This window comes from Rattus norvegicus, chromosome 11 (genome assembly GCF_036323735.1).
Source record: "Rattus norvegicus strain BN/NHsdMcwi chromosome 11, GRCr8, whole genome shotgun sequence".
In the NCBI taxonomy this organism is placed as follows: Eukaryota; Metazoa; Chordata; class Mammalia; order Rodentia; family Muridae; genus Rattus; species Rattus norvegicus.
The window spans coordinates 28,287,240-28,298,556 of record NC_086029.1 but is presented as its reverse complement, the minus strand read 5'-3'; the positions used below and the strand labels follow the sequence as shown (position 1 = coordinate 28,298,556).

General features: G+C 39.2%; 1 long non-coding RNA gene across 2 annotated transcripts in view; it reads left to right on the top strand.

Annotated features, from left to right (window-relative positions):
* Positions 1-11,317, top strand: part of LOC120095592 (uncharacterized) — a 186,055-nt gene that overhangs the window by 350 nt on the left and 174,388 nt on the right. Inside the window, exon 1 of one of the 2 annotated variants that reach the window (XR_005491127.2) lies at positions 765-1,256. The exons of the other annotated variant lie outside the window; for it this stretch is intronic. This is a non-coding gene — a long non-coding RNA (uncharacterized LOC120095592). Of the gene's footprint in view, positions 1-764; positions 1,257-11,317 lie in introns of those variants that run through there. 2 annotated transcript variants of the gene reach the window in all.

Here is an 11,317-nt window from a genome sequence, read left to right as displayed (position 1 = left end):
TGAGGAAGGACTTATTCATGTGGGAGAGAGGCGCAACCGAGGCTAAGTCAATACTAAAATTGTGTCAGGTCTATCCTGCTCTTCCACACATGCCCAAGTTTCCAGGCAGAAGACTCTGGAGTCCGTCTCAGATGAATGTTTTCTGTTCACTGTGACATGACTGTCACGCGTACGAAGCATACACCTTCTGTTCCATTTATCACACGTTCTTTTAAAATATAATTAAATAGAGGTTAGGACAAATGCCACTAGTCCTTTCATTTTAATAGTAGACTTTAAGTCTTTGTCTCATGCTAAGATTTCTTTGTTAGACATAAGAAAGAGTATTATAATATACAAAGTAATGAAATATTTGTTTTATGCAAAGAAAGGAATCCTCAATCATTTTTATTTACATTCCTGTCCGACTTGGGTCAGGCTGCCCTATGAAATTCTCTTTTCTAAAGAAGTCTGCACACTGACCTCATAGAGTCAACTTAGAGCATGAAACAAACTCAGCCAAGGCTTTCTTTTGCTGTGCATAATTATTGCCAGTTTTCTAGAATAAGACAAAGGATCTCTAAGTGTAAATAATTTTGGACAAAACTGATTCATTTCTTAACTTAAAAAAAATTTCATGTTCCTGAGATGGTTAAAAAAAACATTTCTCCTCAGTTTAGGATAAAAATAACAAACCAATCAATTAGTTATATTATTTTTGATTCCACTTTCCCCCAAAATATGTATTTTTAAACAATTGAAACTTTTTTAAAGATCAAAGAGAGTCAAGTCACAGAAATGTCTTTAGAAGTTTACATTGATGTAGTACATTTAATTAAATTAAAGAAAAATAGAAGTTAACTATGGAAACTTAAACTATGTTATAAGTATAGATAAAGGGGATTTGTATGCCATATATTTTTAAAGGCACTAAGGGCAGAAATAGGAGTGGCCAGCAGGGGGCTTTTTTAGGTTTCTCCACCTTTCAGTGTAGGAAACTGAAATTCATTTTTCTCTTATTTTTTTCTAAGAGAGGACCTGACAGGGAAGCTGGGCTGCTACACTGACACTGTGCTTGCACATCCCAACAGTCAAGTTCCCTTCTGCTAATGCCTTCCTACCTTTCCCCTCTCCACTCTTATTTTCCAAGTCCTGGTAGGTATGACCCCTGCTGGACTGAGTTACCACTGGCCTCTGTCCTCACCTTAAACTCCACCTTTGAAAACTTCCTGAGGAGGAATCGAACGATTGTCTTCCCATCACACATAAACTGAAAGGTAGTTCACAGCAACAAGAAAAGCACATTTTTATTATAATGAATGATGTGATCATTATATATAAAATGGCTTTATCTTAGTCATGCATTTGGGGGGAACTTTCTGGAACCATGACTATGAGGAGTAAAAGGAGAGTTGGAGAAAGCAGTCTAATATTGGCATTCTTATTTACTTATTTTATTTGTTTATGTTACTGTTGTTTTGAGTCAGGGTAGCTCAGGTTTTGCTGTGTAGCCCAGGTTGGCCTTGACCATGATCCTCCTCCTATCTTGGCCTATTGAATACCAAAATATTAGGCATGAAGGATTTTTTCTGCTTTTAATCACTATTTTAAAAGAATGTGTTTTCTCAGCAATTTAGCAGTGTGTGAAGGTCGTCCACACTGCTGAAGGGTGTCCACACTGGTGACCACATTTAGAAACATATTCTCATTGATTCTGGTATACACTACCAAATTATCTTGATCTTTTCATATATTCAAAAATCCACTTTCTGATTTTTCCCTTTCTCCATAGGTATTTTCTAAACATAGGCACAATGTTTTTAAAGTGAGGCAGAGCAAATCACGGAGAGTAAATAAAAGGTAAAATGGAAGCTGACCTCATCTGATTTTTCAAATAAGAATTAAGTCCTGACAGAGACATCCAGCCATGTTTTTAAAGTTAGCTTAGTTGTTCCAAGTAATTCAAAAGTCAGGAATTCTCAGATTAATGTTCAAGGCACATAGGATTTTGTTTGAACTTGGAGAAAATGAAACTTTGATTGTTGAAATAAGTCAGACAGTTGAGAACAGCTGGCCTAGGGTCACACTTACAAACTGTGACACACGGCACTGGGACAGGGGTTATTAAGACCAGGGAATGAGCCTGTGGCTTCTTCATATGCTGACAGTTGGAGAACAGATTGGGATGGGTGGTTAGTGATTTTTACTACAAATTAATGTGTCTCTCTCTGTGCATAGGGCCTTGTTGTAAAGTAGAATTCAGAATTCAAATTCATGTGCTGAGCTCCTCAGCCCCAGGGGGGATTCTTTAGAAAGTGGGGCCTTTGTTAGGAGATAAGGAAACAAAGAAAGGGCCTGGATCAATGTGATTACTGACATGGTGACAGAGGCCACAGAAAGACTCCTTCATACCCTGTACTCTGTGAATACACGGCAAGAGGACTCCATAGGAGAGGCAGGAGGCAGGGAGCTGAGGAAGAGGCTAACTCAGTCAGTACTTGCCATGCAAGTGGGAGTACCTGAGTTTGATACCCTGCACTCACACAGCTATGTGTAGTGTGTCGGAGAGGTGGAGACAGACAGATCCTTGGAGCTTGCTGGTCAGTCAGTCTAGTCCAAAGGTTGAGCTCTCAAATCATAGCTCACCCTCTCACAGAAACCAAGGATGATGGTTCTTGAGGAACAGGTGCCAGAGTTGACCTCTGGCCTTCACACTTACGTATGTATACATGTACACTTATTGACCCTTGACATGAGTGTAGAAAGAAATAGAGAAACAAACAAAGGAAGGAAGGAAGAAAAAAATAAAGAAGGAAAGAAAGAAAGAAAAAGAAAAAGGAAGGAAAGAAAGAAAGAAATCTTCCTTCAGTTACCAAAACTAGTAGTACCTAGCCCAAATCTTGGATTTCCTAGTTTCCAGAATAGTGAAAGAAATCTCTACTGTTTGTCAGCCACTACTGTTTAGACTTTTATTATAGCCAGTTGTACAGACCAAGACAATTAAGCAGATCGACTTTTAAGAAAACGTGAATCTATAAAGGTTTCTCGTTGCTGGACAACCCTCGAATACATCAGCAAAATAAAGGCCTGACAGGAGAGCTGTCAGACTTCTTACCTTCGAAGCATGGTTGGCTGACATGTGCCTAACAGGTCAGTTAACTTGTCACGCATTCCTAAAATATGCCAGAGCTGTTAGCCTGAGTCGGTCATAATAAAAGAATTGGTAGGATAGAGTTGAATATCCATTTGCATAATTTATATAGATAAAGGCATACACACACGCATGCGTGCGTGCGTGCGTGCGTGCGTGCGTGCGTGCGTGCGTGTGTGTGTGTGTGTGTGTGTGTGTGTGTGTGTGTGTGTGTGGTGTGTCTTAAGTGTGTTTAACCAAAAGATGGAGATCGGTCTGAAAGAGAAATCAGGGAGAGGGGATGCAAGCAATAGTCGCATGACTTTCTGCACAAGCGTACACGTGATTTATACGAGCTCGCATAGCTTTGTCCTTTACCATTTCTTAGTTCCCAGGGTTATCCTTCAAAACAGGGAGGGAACAGAGTTTTATTACCGAATGATTTAACCAGTGGCCACGATTATATGACTTATAACCTTGGATTTTAAGATTGTAGGCATAATTTGAGGCAGGAATTTAATAGGTTCTTTGCTGGGCCTAAAAGAAGAGGTCAATAAGAGAAGAATTCTTTATCTTATTGTAAGTTCTAAGACAATTCCTGGGAATAATATTGCGGTGAAATTACCTGGTGCAAATTACTACTGACTATCTATCAGCACAACTACCCCATGGAAAAGATGCCCTCTGGTGCTGTAGTTTGCCTCTGAGGAGCAAGAATGGAAATGTGCAACAGAAAATCTCGAGGGACCCTTTCCTTTAAGAAGTGCCATGCCACTTTCTTTTTCTTTTATTTGAATGAATAAGAAGTAAAAGTTAGGGCTGGAGAGACTGCTCCAGCTTAAGAGCATTTGCCACTCTTACAGAGCACCTGTGTTCAATTCTCAGCACAGCATCTCACAACTGTCTGACAATCCAGTTCCAGGGGTTCAGCACCCTCTGCTGGCCTCCTGGGACACTGACCATGCAAGTGCAGGGCTAAACAGTCATACACATAAAATAAAACTTAAAAAAAAACTGTTAAAAGGAGCAAAAGTCAATATATATATAAACACACATTCCCTAAGCATGGTTCGCCTCTGAATTGTCCATTTCAGACTGTACTGTTTCGAAAATCTCTGACCACAGTAACAGAGCTATGACAGCATTTAAGAGAGCTTGCGGTTACTGCAGAGGATCTGAGTTTCCCTCCCAGCAATACATCAGGTGGCTCATAACCTACTATAACTCCAGCTCCAGGCAATCTGATTCTTCTGGCTTCTTCGGGCGTGTTTGTCTGTGTGTGCACGTGTGCACACGCACATACATACACACAGAGGAATATAACACATCTTTAAAAAAAAGAAAGACTTTAATAATGACTGAATGCTAGATCCATTCATGGCATAGCATCAAGTTTTCATTCAAATATGTCTTATCTTTTCTCAGATATTGGCTATTTGTAGTCTGGTACACAGAACTTAATTTTTAAATTTATTATTACCAACTACTATTATTAGTGAGCCTGTGAATGGGCTCTGAAATTTTCTTTCCTTCCTCTGTTGGCATGTTCAGCAGTTGATTTGAATGAGATGGCCTCCATACTTCTTGAATGTCCATCTAATTATTACTCAGATCATTTTATTCCAAAATTTCTCTCTCTCTCTCTCTCTTTTTTTTTTACTTCTCAACCTATTAGAGAGGGAAAAAGCAAACATGCTGGAGTGATTTCCAAGATGAGGAAACAAACTAATGTACAAGCAAACCCAAGAGCAAACCAAACTCCTAATGTATTACTTCTCTGTTACATTCAAAGGCTTGTAACATCAGGTCTCGACTTGGGGGGGTCCCAACCCCTCTGTCAAGCCAATATCTCCAGAGATGTTTGCATTATGATTGATATCAGTAGCAAAATTACAGTTATGAAGAGCCTACGAAAATAATTTCATGGTTTGTGGGGCTCACCACAAGATAAAGAACAACATTAGAAAGGCTGAAAACCAGGCCACTAGTACCTCATGGCTCCTGTGGTCTAAGAATTCTAGAGAAAGCTAACTGAATCTCTTGCTTGGGACCTTTCACAGTTTCCAGTCATCTTCTCAGGCTGCCGTCTAACCAAGGTTTTGATGGGAGTAGTCTACTTCCAAGTGCGTGACTTAAATTTTTGGTAGAATTCATGTCATAGCACACTCTTGGTCTGTGTACCCGGTTACTTGATTCTTGCCCCAGACTGACCTCAGTTACCTCTTCAATAAGGCAACTTGGTGCATCAAATCTCTCAAGGAAGACTGTAAGTTGGAAGCCAAATATTCTATAAATAATGAATAAAGGGAATCAACTCCCTTACTCTTACTAAATCTGTTAATTAGAAGCAAGCTATGAGGGCCAGAACATGCTGAAGGTTAGGGAGTCACATAGGACCTGTGGTTCAGTGGGCAGGGCTCACTGGCATCTATCTTAGCAGTGTACCTACTACAGCTTGGAGTGGTCTGGTTATTACCGTACTTATAAATAAACAATTTAAAAATAATTTTCTTATCTATCATATTTAACTATGCACAAAATAGAATTACATCCAAATGAGGACATTTTAAGGCACTCACACTCAAGAAGGAACACACACACACACACACACACACACACACACACACACAGAGGAAATTATATAAAATTTTCATAGAAGAGTTAAGTACTCTCTAGAGAATCGTAGTGGAGTTCATGTTTAAGAGTGCATTGTTTTCCTCTATAAAGAGGGAAAAAATGGTTCTCATTGGCCTGTGGGGCTTGAATATGGGACAGATAAGACAAAAAAAACTGACCTTACTGGCACATGGAAAGAGGTTGGGGAGAGCATGGTATCTCACAAAGTATTACTAAAATATATTTCTTGAGTGCTTAGATTATTAATAGCATTGCATTAGTTGGACCCAGGGAGTCAAAATCTTTTTACCGTGTGTAAAAGTGAAAACATTCTCTGCAATCAACAACATGAGGAACAGACCATCCCAATACAGAGGGGCGCTGCTGCAATGGGAAGGAACAATGTCTGGATCAGGTTAGGTGGGTGCTTCTGACAGACATTTCGAATGTTCAGAAATATCCAGTTCTATCCCTCTCAGTTAACAAGAGGACACTCCCTCTTCAGTTAGCCAGAATCATGTGACTCTGGCAATGGGTAACAAACAAAGGAGATGTGCTGCTTCCTGGTCCAAGTACAGAGGCATGGGCTGAGATTCACTCTTCCTCCTGCTGTAGTGCTCCTCCTGTAGTGTTCTGACTATAGTGTTCAGGGACTTTCCGGGTGCCTACTAAACCGTTCTCTTGGTTGAACATAGATAAGAAAAAGACCCCATTATTGGGTATGCCTTGGGTAAGCACCTGATCAAAACTGGTGACCATTATGCTAAGACAGTCTTATTTTTACTCATTTTATGACAAATTTCCATGAATTGAGTAGCTCAGAGGACACTTATTATTTGTAGTTTTGGAGGGAAGAACATCTATAATAGTACCATAGTCAACTGTGAATTTCAACTGGTTGAGGGTGGGAGAATGTCATGCCTTTTCAACTTTTAAAAGGCACCTGTATTTCATACTCTGCTTGTTTCTGACCACTTTGACAAATTAAGACAGGATAAACTTAAGGCACAGAAAATTTACTTTGGCTTCTAATTTCAGAGGTCTCAGTCCACAATTACCCCACTTCATGAGGGAGGCAGGACATTGTTGTAAAAGAATATTTTTGTTTGTTTGTTCATTTCTTGTCTTTTTTTTTCAAGACAGAGTTTCTTTTACTGAATGTCCTGGAACTCACTCTGTAGATAAGGCTTATTTTGAACTCAGAGATGTGCCTGCCTCTGCCTCCAGAGTTTTGAGATTAAACATATGTGGAAGAACTTCTAATGAAACCAAATATCAACTTCACCATGGACAAGGAGGCAGGGAGGGAGGAAAGGAGGGATAGCGGAAGAAGAAGAAGAAAAACAAGAGGAGGAGGAGGGGGAGAAGAAAAGAAGAGGAGGAGGAGGAGGAGGAGGAGGAGGAGGAGGAGGAGGGAGAGGAGACTGAGAGATTAAGAATATAGAGAAAAGAGATCCCATTCCAGGGTACCAGTCCAGTGACCTACTTTATCCAATGAAAGTTTTGTTGCCTATGAATAATAAAATCTCATTTATATTATGAATTCAGTGAGTCAGAGTTTTCATGAAGTAATGGTCCTCCACCACTTAACATTGCCTCATTGGCAACTGGGGCTTCAAAATGTGAGCCCCTCGAAGATATTCTGAAGTCCAGTCATAACATTTGTCTTACTAGAGACAAATGTTATGTTACTCTGTCTTTAAAGCATCATGGTATCTACAGATTCATCTTTCCTTCTCTTCTCTCTTTCTCATCTGCTCATATACATAAAATAATAAAGGAAAAATGAAAAGCTAGGGACAAAAAGTCTTCTGTCAGAAGAACCTATAGATTTCCTTAGAAAAAAATTAGATTATTAGGGGAAACAAACTGAAGATAACATTTTGATAGTATTTATTTACAAAGGTGCAAAGAGTCTTTTTCCATATTCCTCTAAGCCGTAAATCTCACCGAGGGAGAAGATTTAGGATAATTGTATTTTCCTAAGAGTTTTTCATTATTAGATAGAAAGTTTATTGTTTTCTTGATGATTCATTCCATCTGAGGCTGATCTACAGGTTTCTCAAGAGGTTGCTGAGTGTTTATTATTTTCTATCCCACAGAGCCCATCCTGCCTTCTACCCTAAAGATGGGTCATTCCAGTTAGACAGTTGATTCTTATTTCAGGAAGAAGTATAAACTGGGATAAGGCATTTGGCAAAGTTGGGCTTTATGTGATACAAACATTAAGTTATAGTCATTTAACAAGGGACATTTCTAAAGACAAAAAGGAAAGAAAGATCAGTGGTTGGAGCAGACTCTAAGCCAGAGTCTTTCTAGTGTGGAGTCCCAGGAAGCAGCCATCTGAGCAGAGGTGTAGATCTAGGTCCCTCGTGTATGGAGGTAGCAAGATGAGGATGGTAACAGCATGGTCATAATCAGAGTCAATTCTAAGAACAGAGACTCGAAAACACACAGTGTGGTACAGGCTCTGAGTGGCCACACTGTAATAACCTGTCAGTCAAGCTGCCCATGTCAGTTTGTCAGATTTTGAAGAAAAGCAGCCTGCAGCTCGCAGTGGTGATAACTCAGAAAAGTGAGGGATAACCTGGGAATACTGATAAAGGGAAATGACCTGGGAATATTAGTAAGGGGAATAACTTGGGAGTGTTACTAAGGGAGATAACCTGGGAACATTAATAAGGGAGATAACCTGGAAATGTTAGTAAGGGAGATAACCTGGGAATACTGGTAACATTCTCTACAGTTTCTCATTATAAACAAATTCTCTTTCAATTACTCCCATTTCAACAAAAAATAAAGCAACACTATCACTTTCATGTCATAATTTGACTATTTATATAAATGAGTAACTGACCAAACAGCCATTTATTTATTTATTTATTTATTTATTTATTTATTTATTTATTTATTTATTTTAGTTTTCTTTGGTGGTGTTGAATAAGGGATCTTCGATTGAACTTCTAAAAGTCTTTTGAGTCAAGAAATTGGGAACAAGAATTTACTTCCAGCTTTCTTTTCTTTCCCATAGACTTGGGTAGATTTCCATTGTCTTGACATTGTTCAAATGCCTTATGGCTCACAGATCTGCTAGGAAGTAAATGTCCTTACTGATCTGTGATCCTAGAGCAACTGTTCAGAATTAAAGTGATCCCAATGGCCCTGATATGGAAGTCTTAGCCATTAGATCATAGTGCTTTGGAAGACAGTGGAGTCTTTTTAGGGCAGGTTCTAAATGTAGGAAGATGTACTATGTGCTCGTCTCCTCAGAACTGAAACATTTTTTTTCCTGGGGGCAAGTTACTTAAAATTTAGAATGTAAAATGAAATTTACAAGACTTAGGGAATGTATTAGCTCAACTTCACTGAAGGAACAGAACTGAAAAAGTAAATATATATACTTAAAGGGAGTCTACCAGACTGGCTGATAAGATGAGGTCTGAGTATCATTACTAGAGAACAGACCCTTATTGAATTTATGCAAATAACTCTGTTGTCATGAAGTAAAGACTACTTATTAAGAGTGTCCAAATTCTCAAGGGATAAATCAGATAAGGAATGAAGATAAACCTTCATCCTTGGGTATAAAGGATTCATCTATGGGATTGTAATTTTCTCTTAGCCTAAGAAAAGAGAAAAAAATGTTCCTTAAATGTAGAAATGGAACACTGAAACCCCAGCAGGATTCTACACTCGTCATAAAAGACACCAGTGATATTCCTCATCAGCTCACTTGTTCTCATGTAATTAGTTCTTGTCCTGCTTGATCTCGGGCTGGTGGTTTTATGGACCCATCCCTATCTCTATTAATTTTGGAAACTGTTACTTACTCTGGGAAGATGCTCTCAGGCTTTTCTTAACTATGTCATCAGAAACTCTCACCCGGGAGTGCCTGTTCCCGTCACTTCCACAGTGTCTTAGGTAGTCCTTCTTGCTAAAGACAAAGTATTTTGGTTTGCACTTGAAAGAGGAGCTTTCCTGAAGTCATGGGAGGGAATCCATGACTGGTGAAGGATCTGGTTGGTCAGTACCATTGTGTAGTTGACTAGATAATTTGCTGTAAGACAGATTTTACTTGGGGAGTCACAACACACACAAAACACATACTTATATGCATGCATGCATGGGTGCTTGTACACACACACACACACACACACACACACACACACACACACATACACGTACATGAATGCATATCATTTCATGCCAGATAGGAAGCTCATGACAGACCAAAGTATGGATAGCACCAAAGTCCAACTTAGCAGATCAATAAGTTTTATTGGGGTTACTTATAGGAAACTAGATGTGGGGTTACTTACAGGAGCAGAAATAACTCAAAGATTGCACCACCAAAGTCTACTGCAGCATAGTGACAGATCACACAACCCGGAAACCTGGATCACACTGCAAAGTATGTAGGCAGCTCAACAGGTGGAGCATGTCATATCATTTCTTTTTTCTTCTAGGCATCTTGGTTGGTTCAGGCATCTCTTTTTTGCAGCTTGACTTGTATTTGAGGGACCCTCAGCAGTCTTTTCTGCTTATATACTATTTGAAAGGAAGAGCTTAGTGAATCTCCTCAGTTTCAGGAACTTCCTAAAGTTATATTGAGTTGTTGACTTCCTATCTTAATGAACTTCTGTGTATTGGGCTGTCAGTGTCAGAGGACATTGCTGATCCACAACTACACAACTGTCACAGAACAATGAGATGTTCAGGATTTGTTCAGGAGATGTTCAGATAATAACCAGGAACACAATATTATGCCAGGAATATTATAGAGAAGACGTCACTGTCCTGTTTCTGGGGGCCCTTTATACTATCTAAAATATTCATATTATTATTATAGGCTTATAAAATACAACTCAGACTTGAAGAAATAATTTCTCATTTAACTATGCTTCCCATGTAGCAAAAAGAACTTAGGTCAGTAAACATCTGACCTCTTACAGGGTGAGAGGTCTTTGAGATTTTCCAGATGACCTTTCAGAAATCTCAAAGATTTTTTAAGGTTAAGATTTCATTTAGAATTTGGTTTTAGAAATTGTCAAAAATGTAAAAAAAAAAAAAGATTTGCCCACCTGATTAAACAAGACAACAGGTCACTCTGGACAAATACTTAATTTAGCCAAAATGCAGATAAAAGATACTAAAAGATTGTAAAAGATACTCTAGAGACTTTTGTCTTTTTCCTAGAGTTTTGCATAGGGGCTCAGGGTGGCTTCCGGTTCGTTCGCTAACTCTGGTCACCTTAAACTCATGGGAGCCCTCCAGCCTCAGCCTTGGATTACAAGAGCTCGTGGTGGCCAGATCTTTTAACCCTGAGAAGATCCATTTCCCTTAGATGATATGATAAAGACAACATAAAGCACAAACATTACAATGACCAGGATGCACAATCCTTTTCCTCCCAGATGAGTTAAACAGTAAACAACAATGTCTGAAGTCTCTTGAAAAGCAGATCAATAACCTCACCAAATGTCCTTCCTTCAGGACCCAAGGGAGGATGTGTGGATCTCACTCAGTAGGGGAAACAAAATAATCACTGGAGATGGATGGAAGGAGGGACCCCGGTGGGAGAGGCATGGAGAG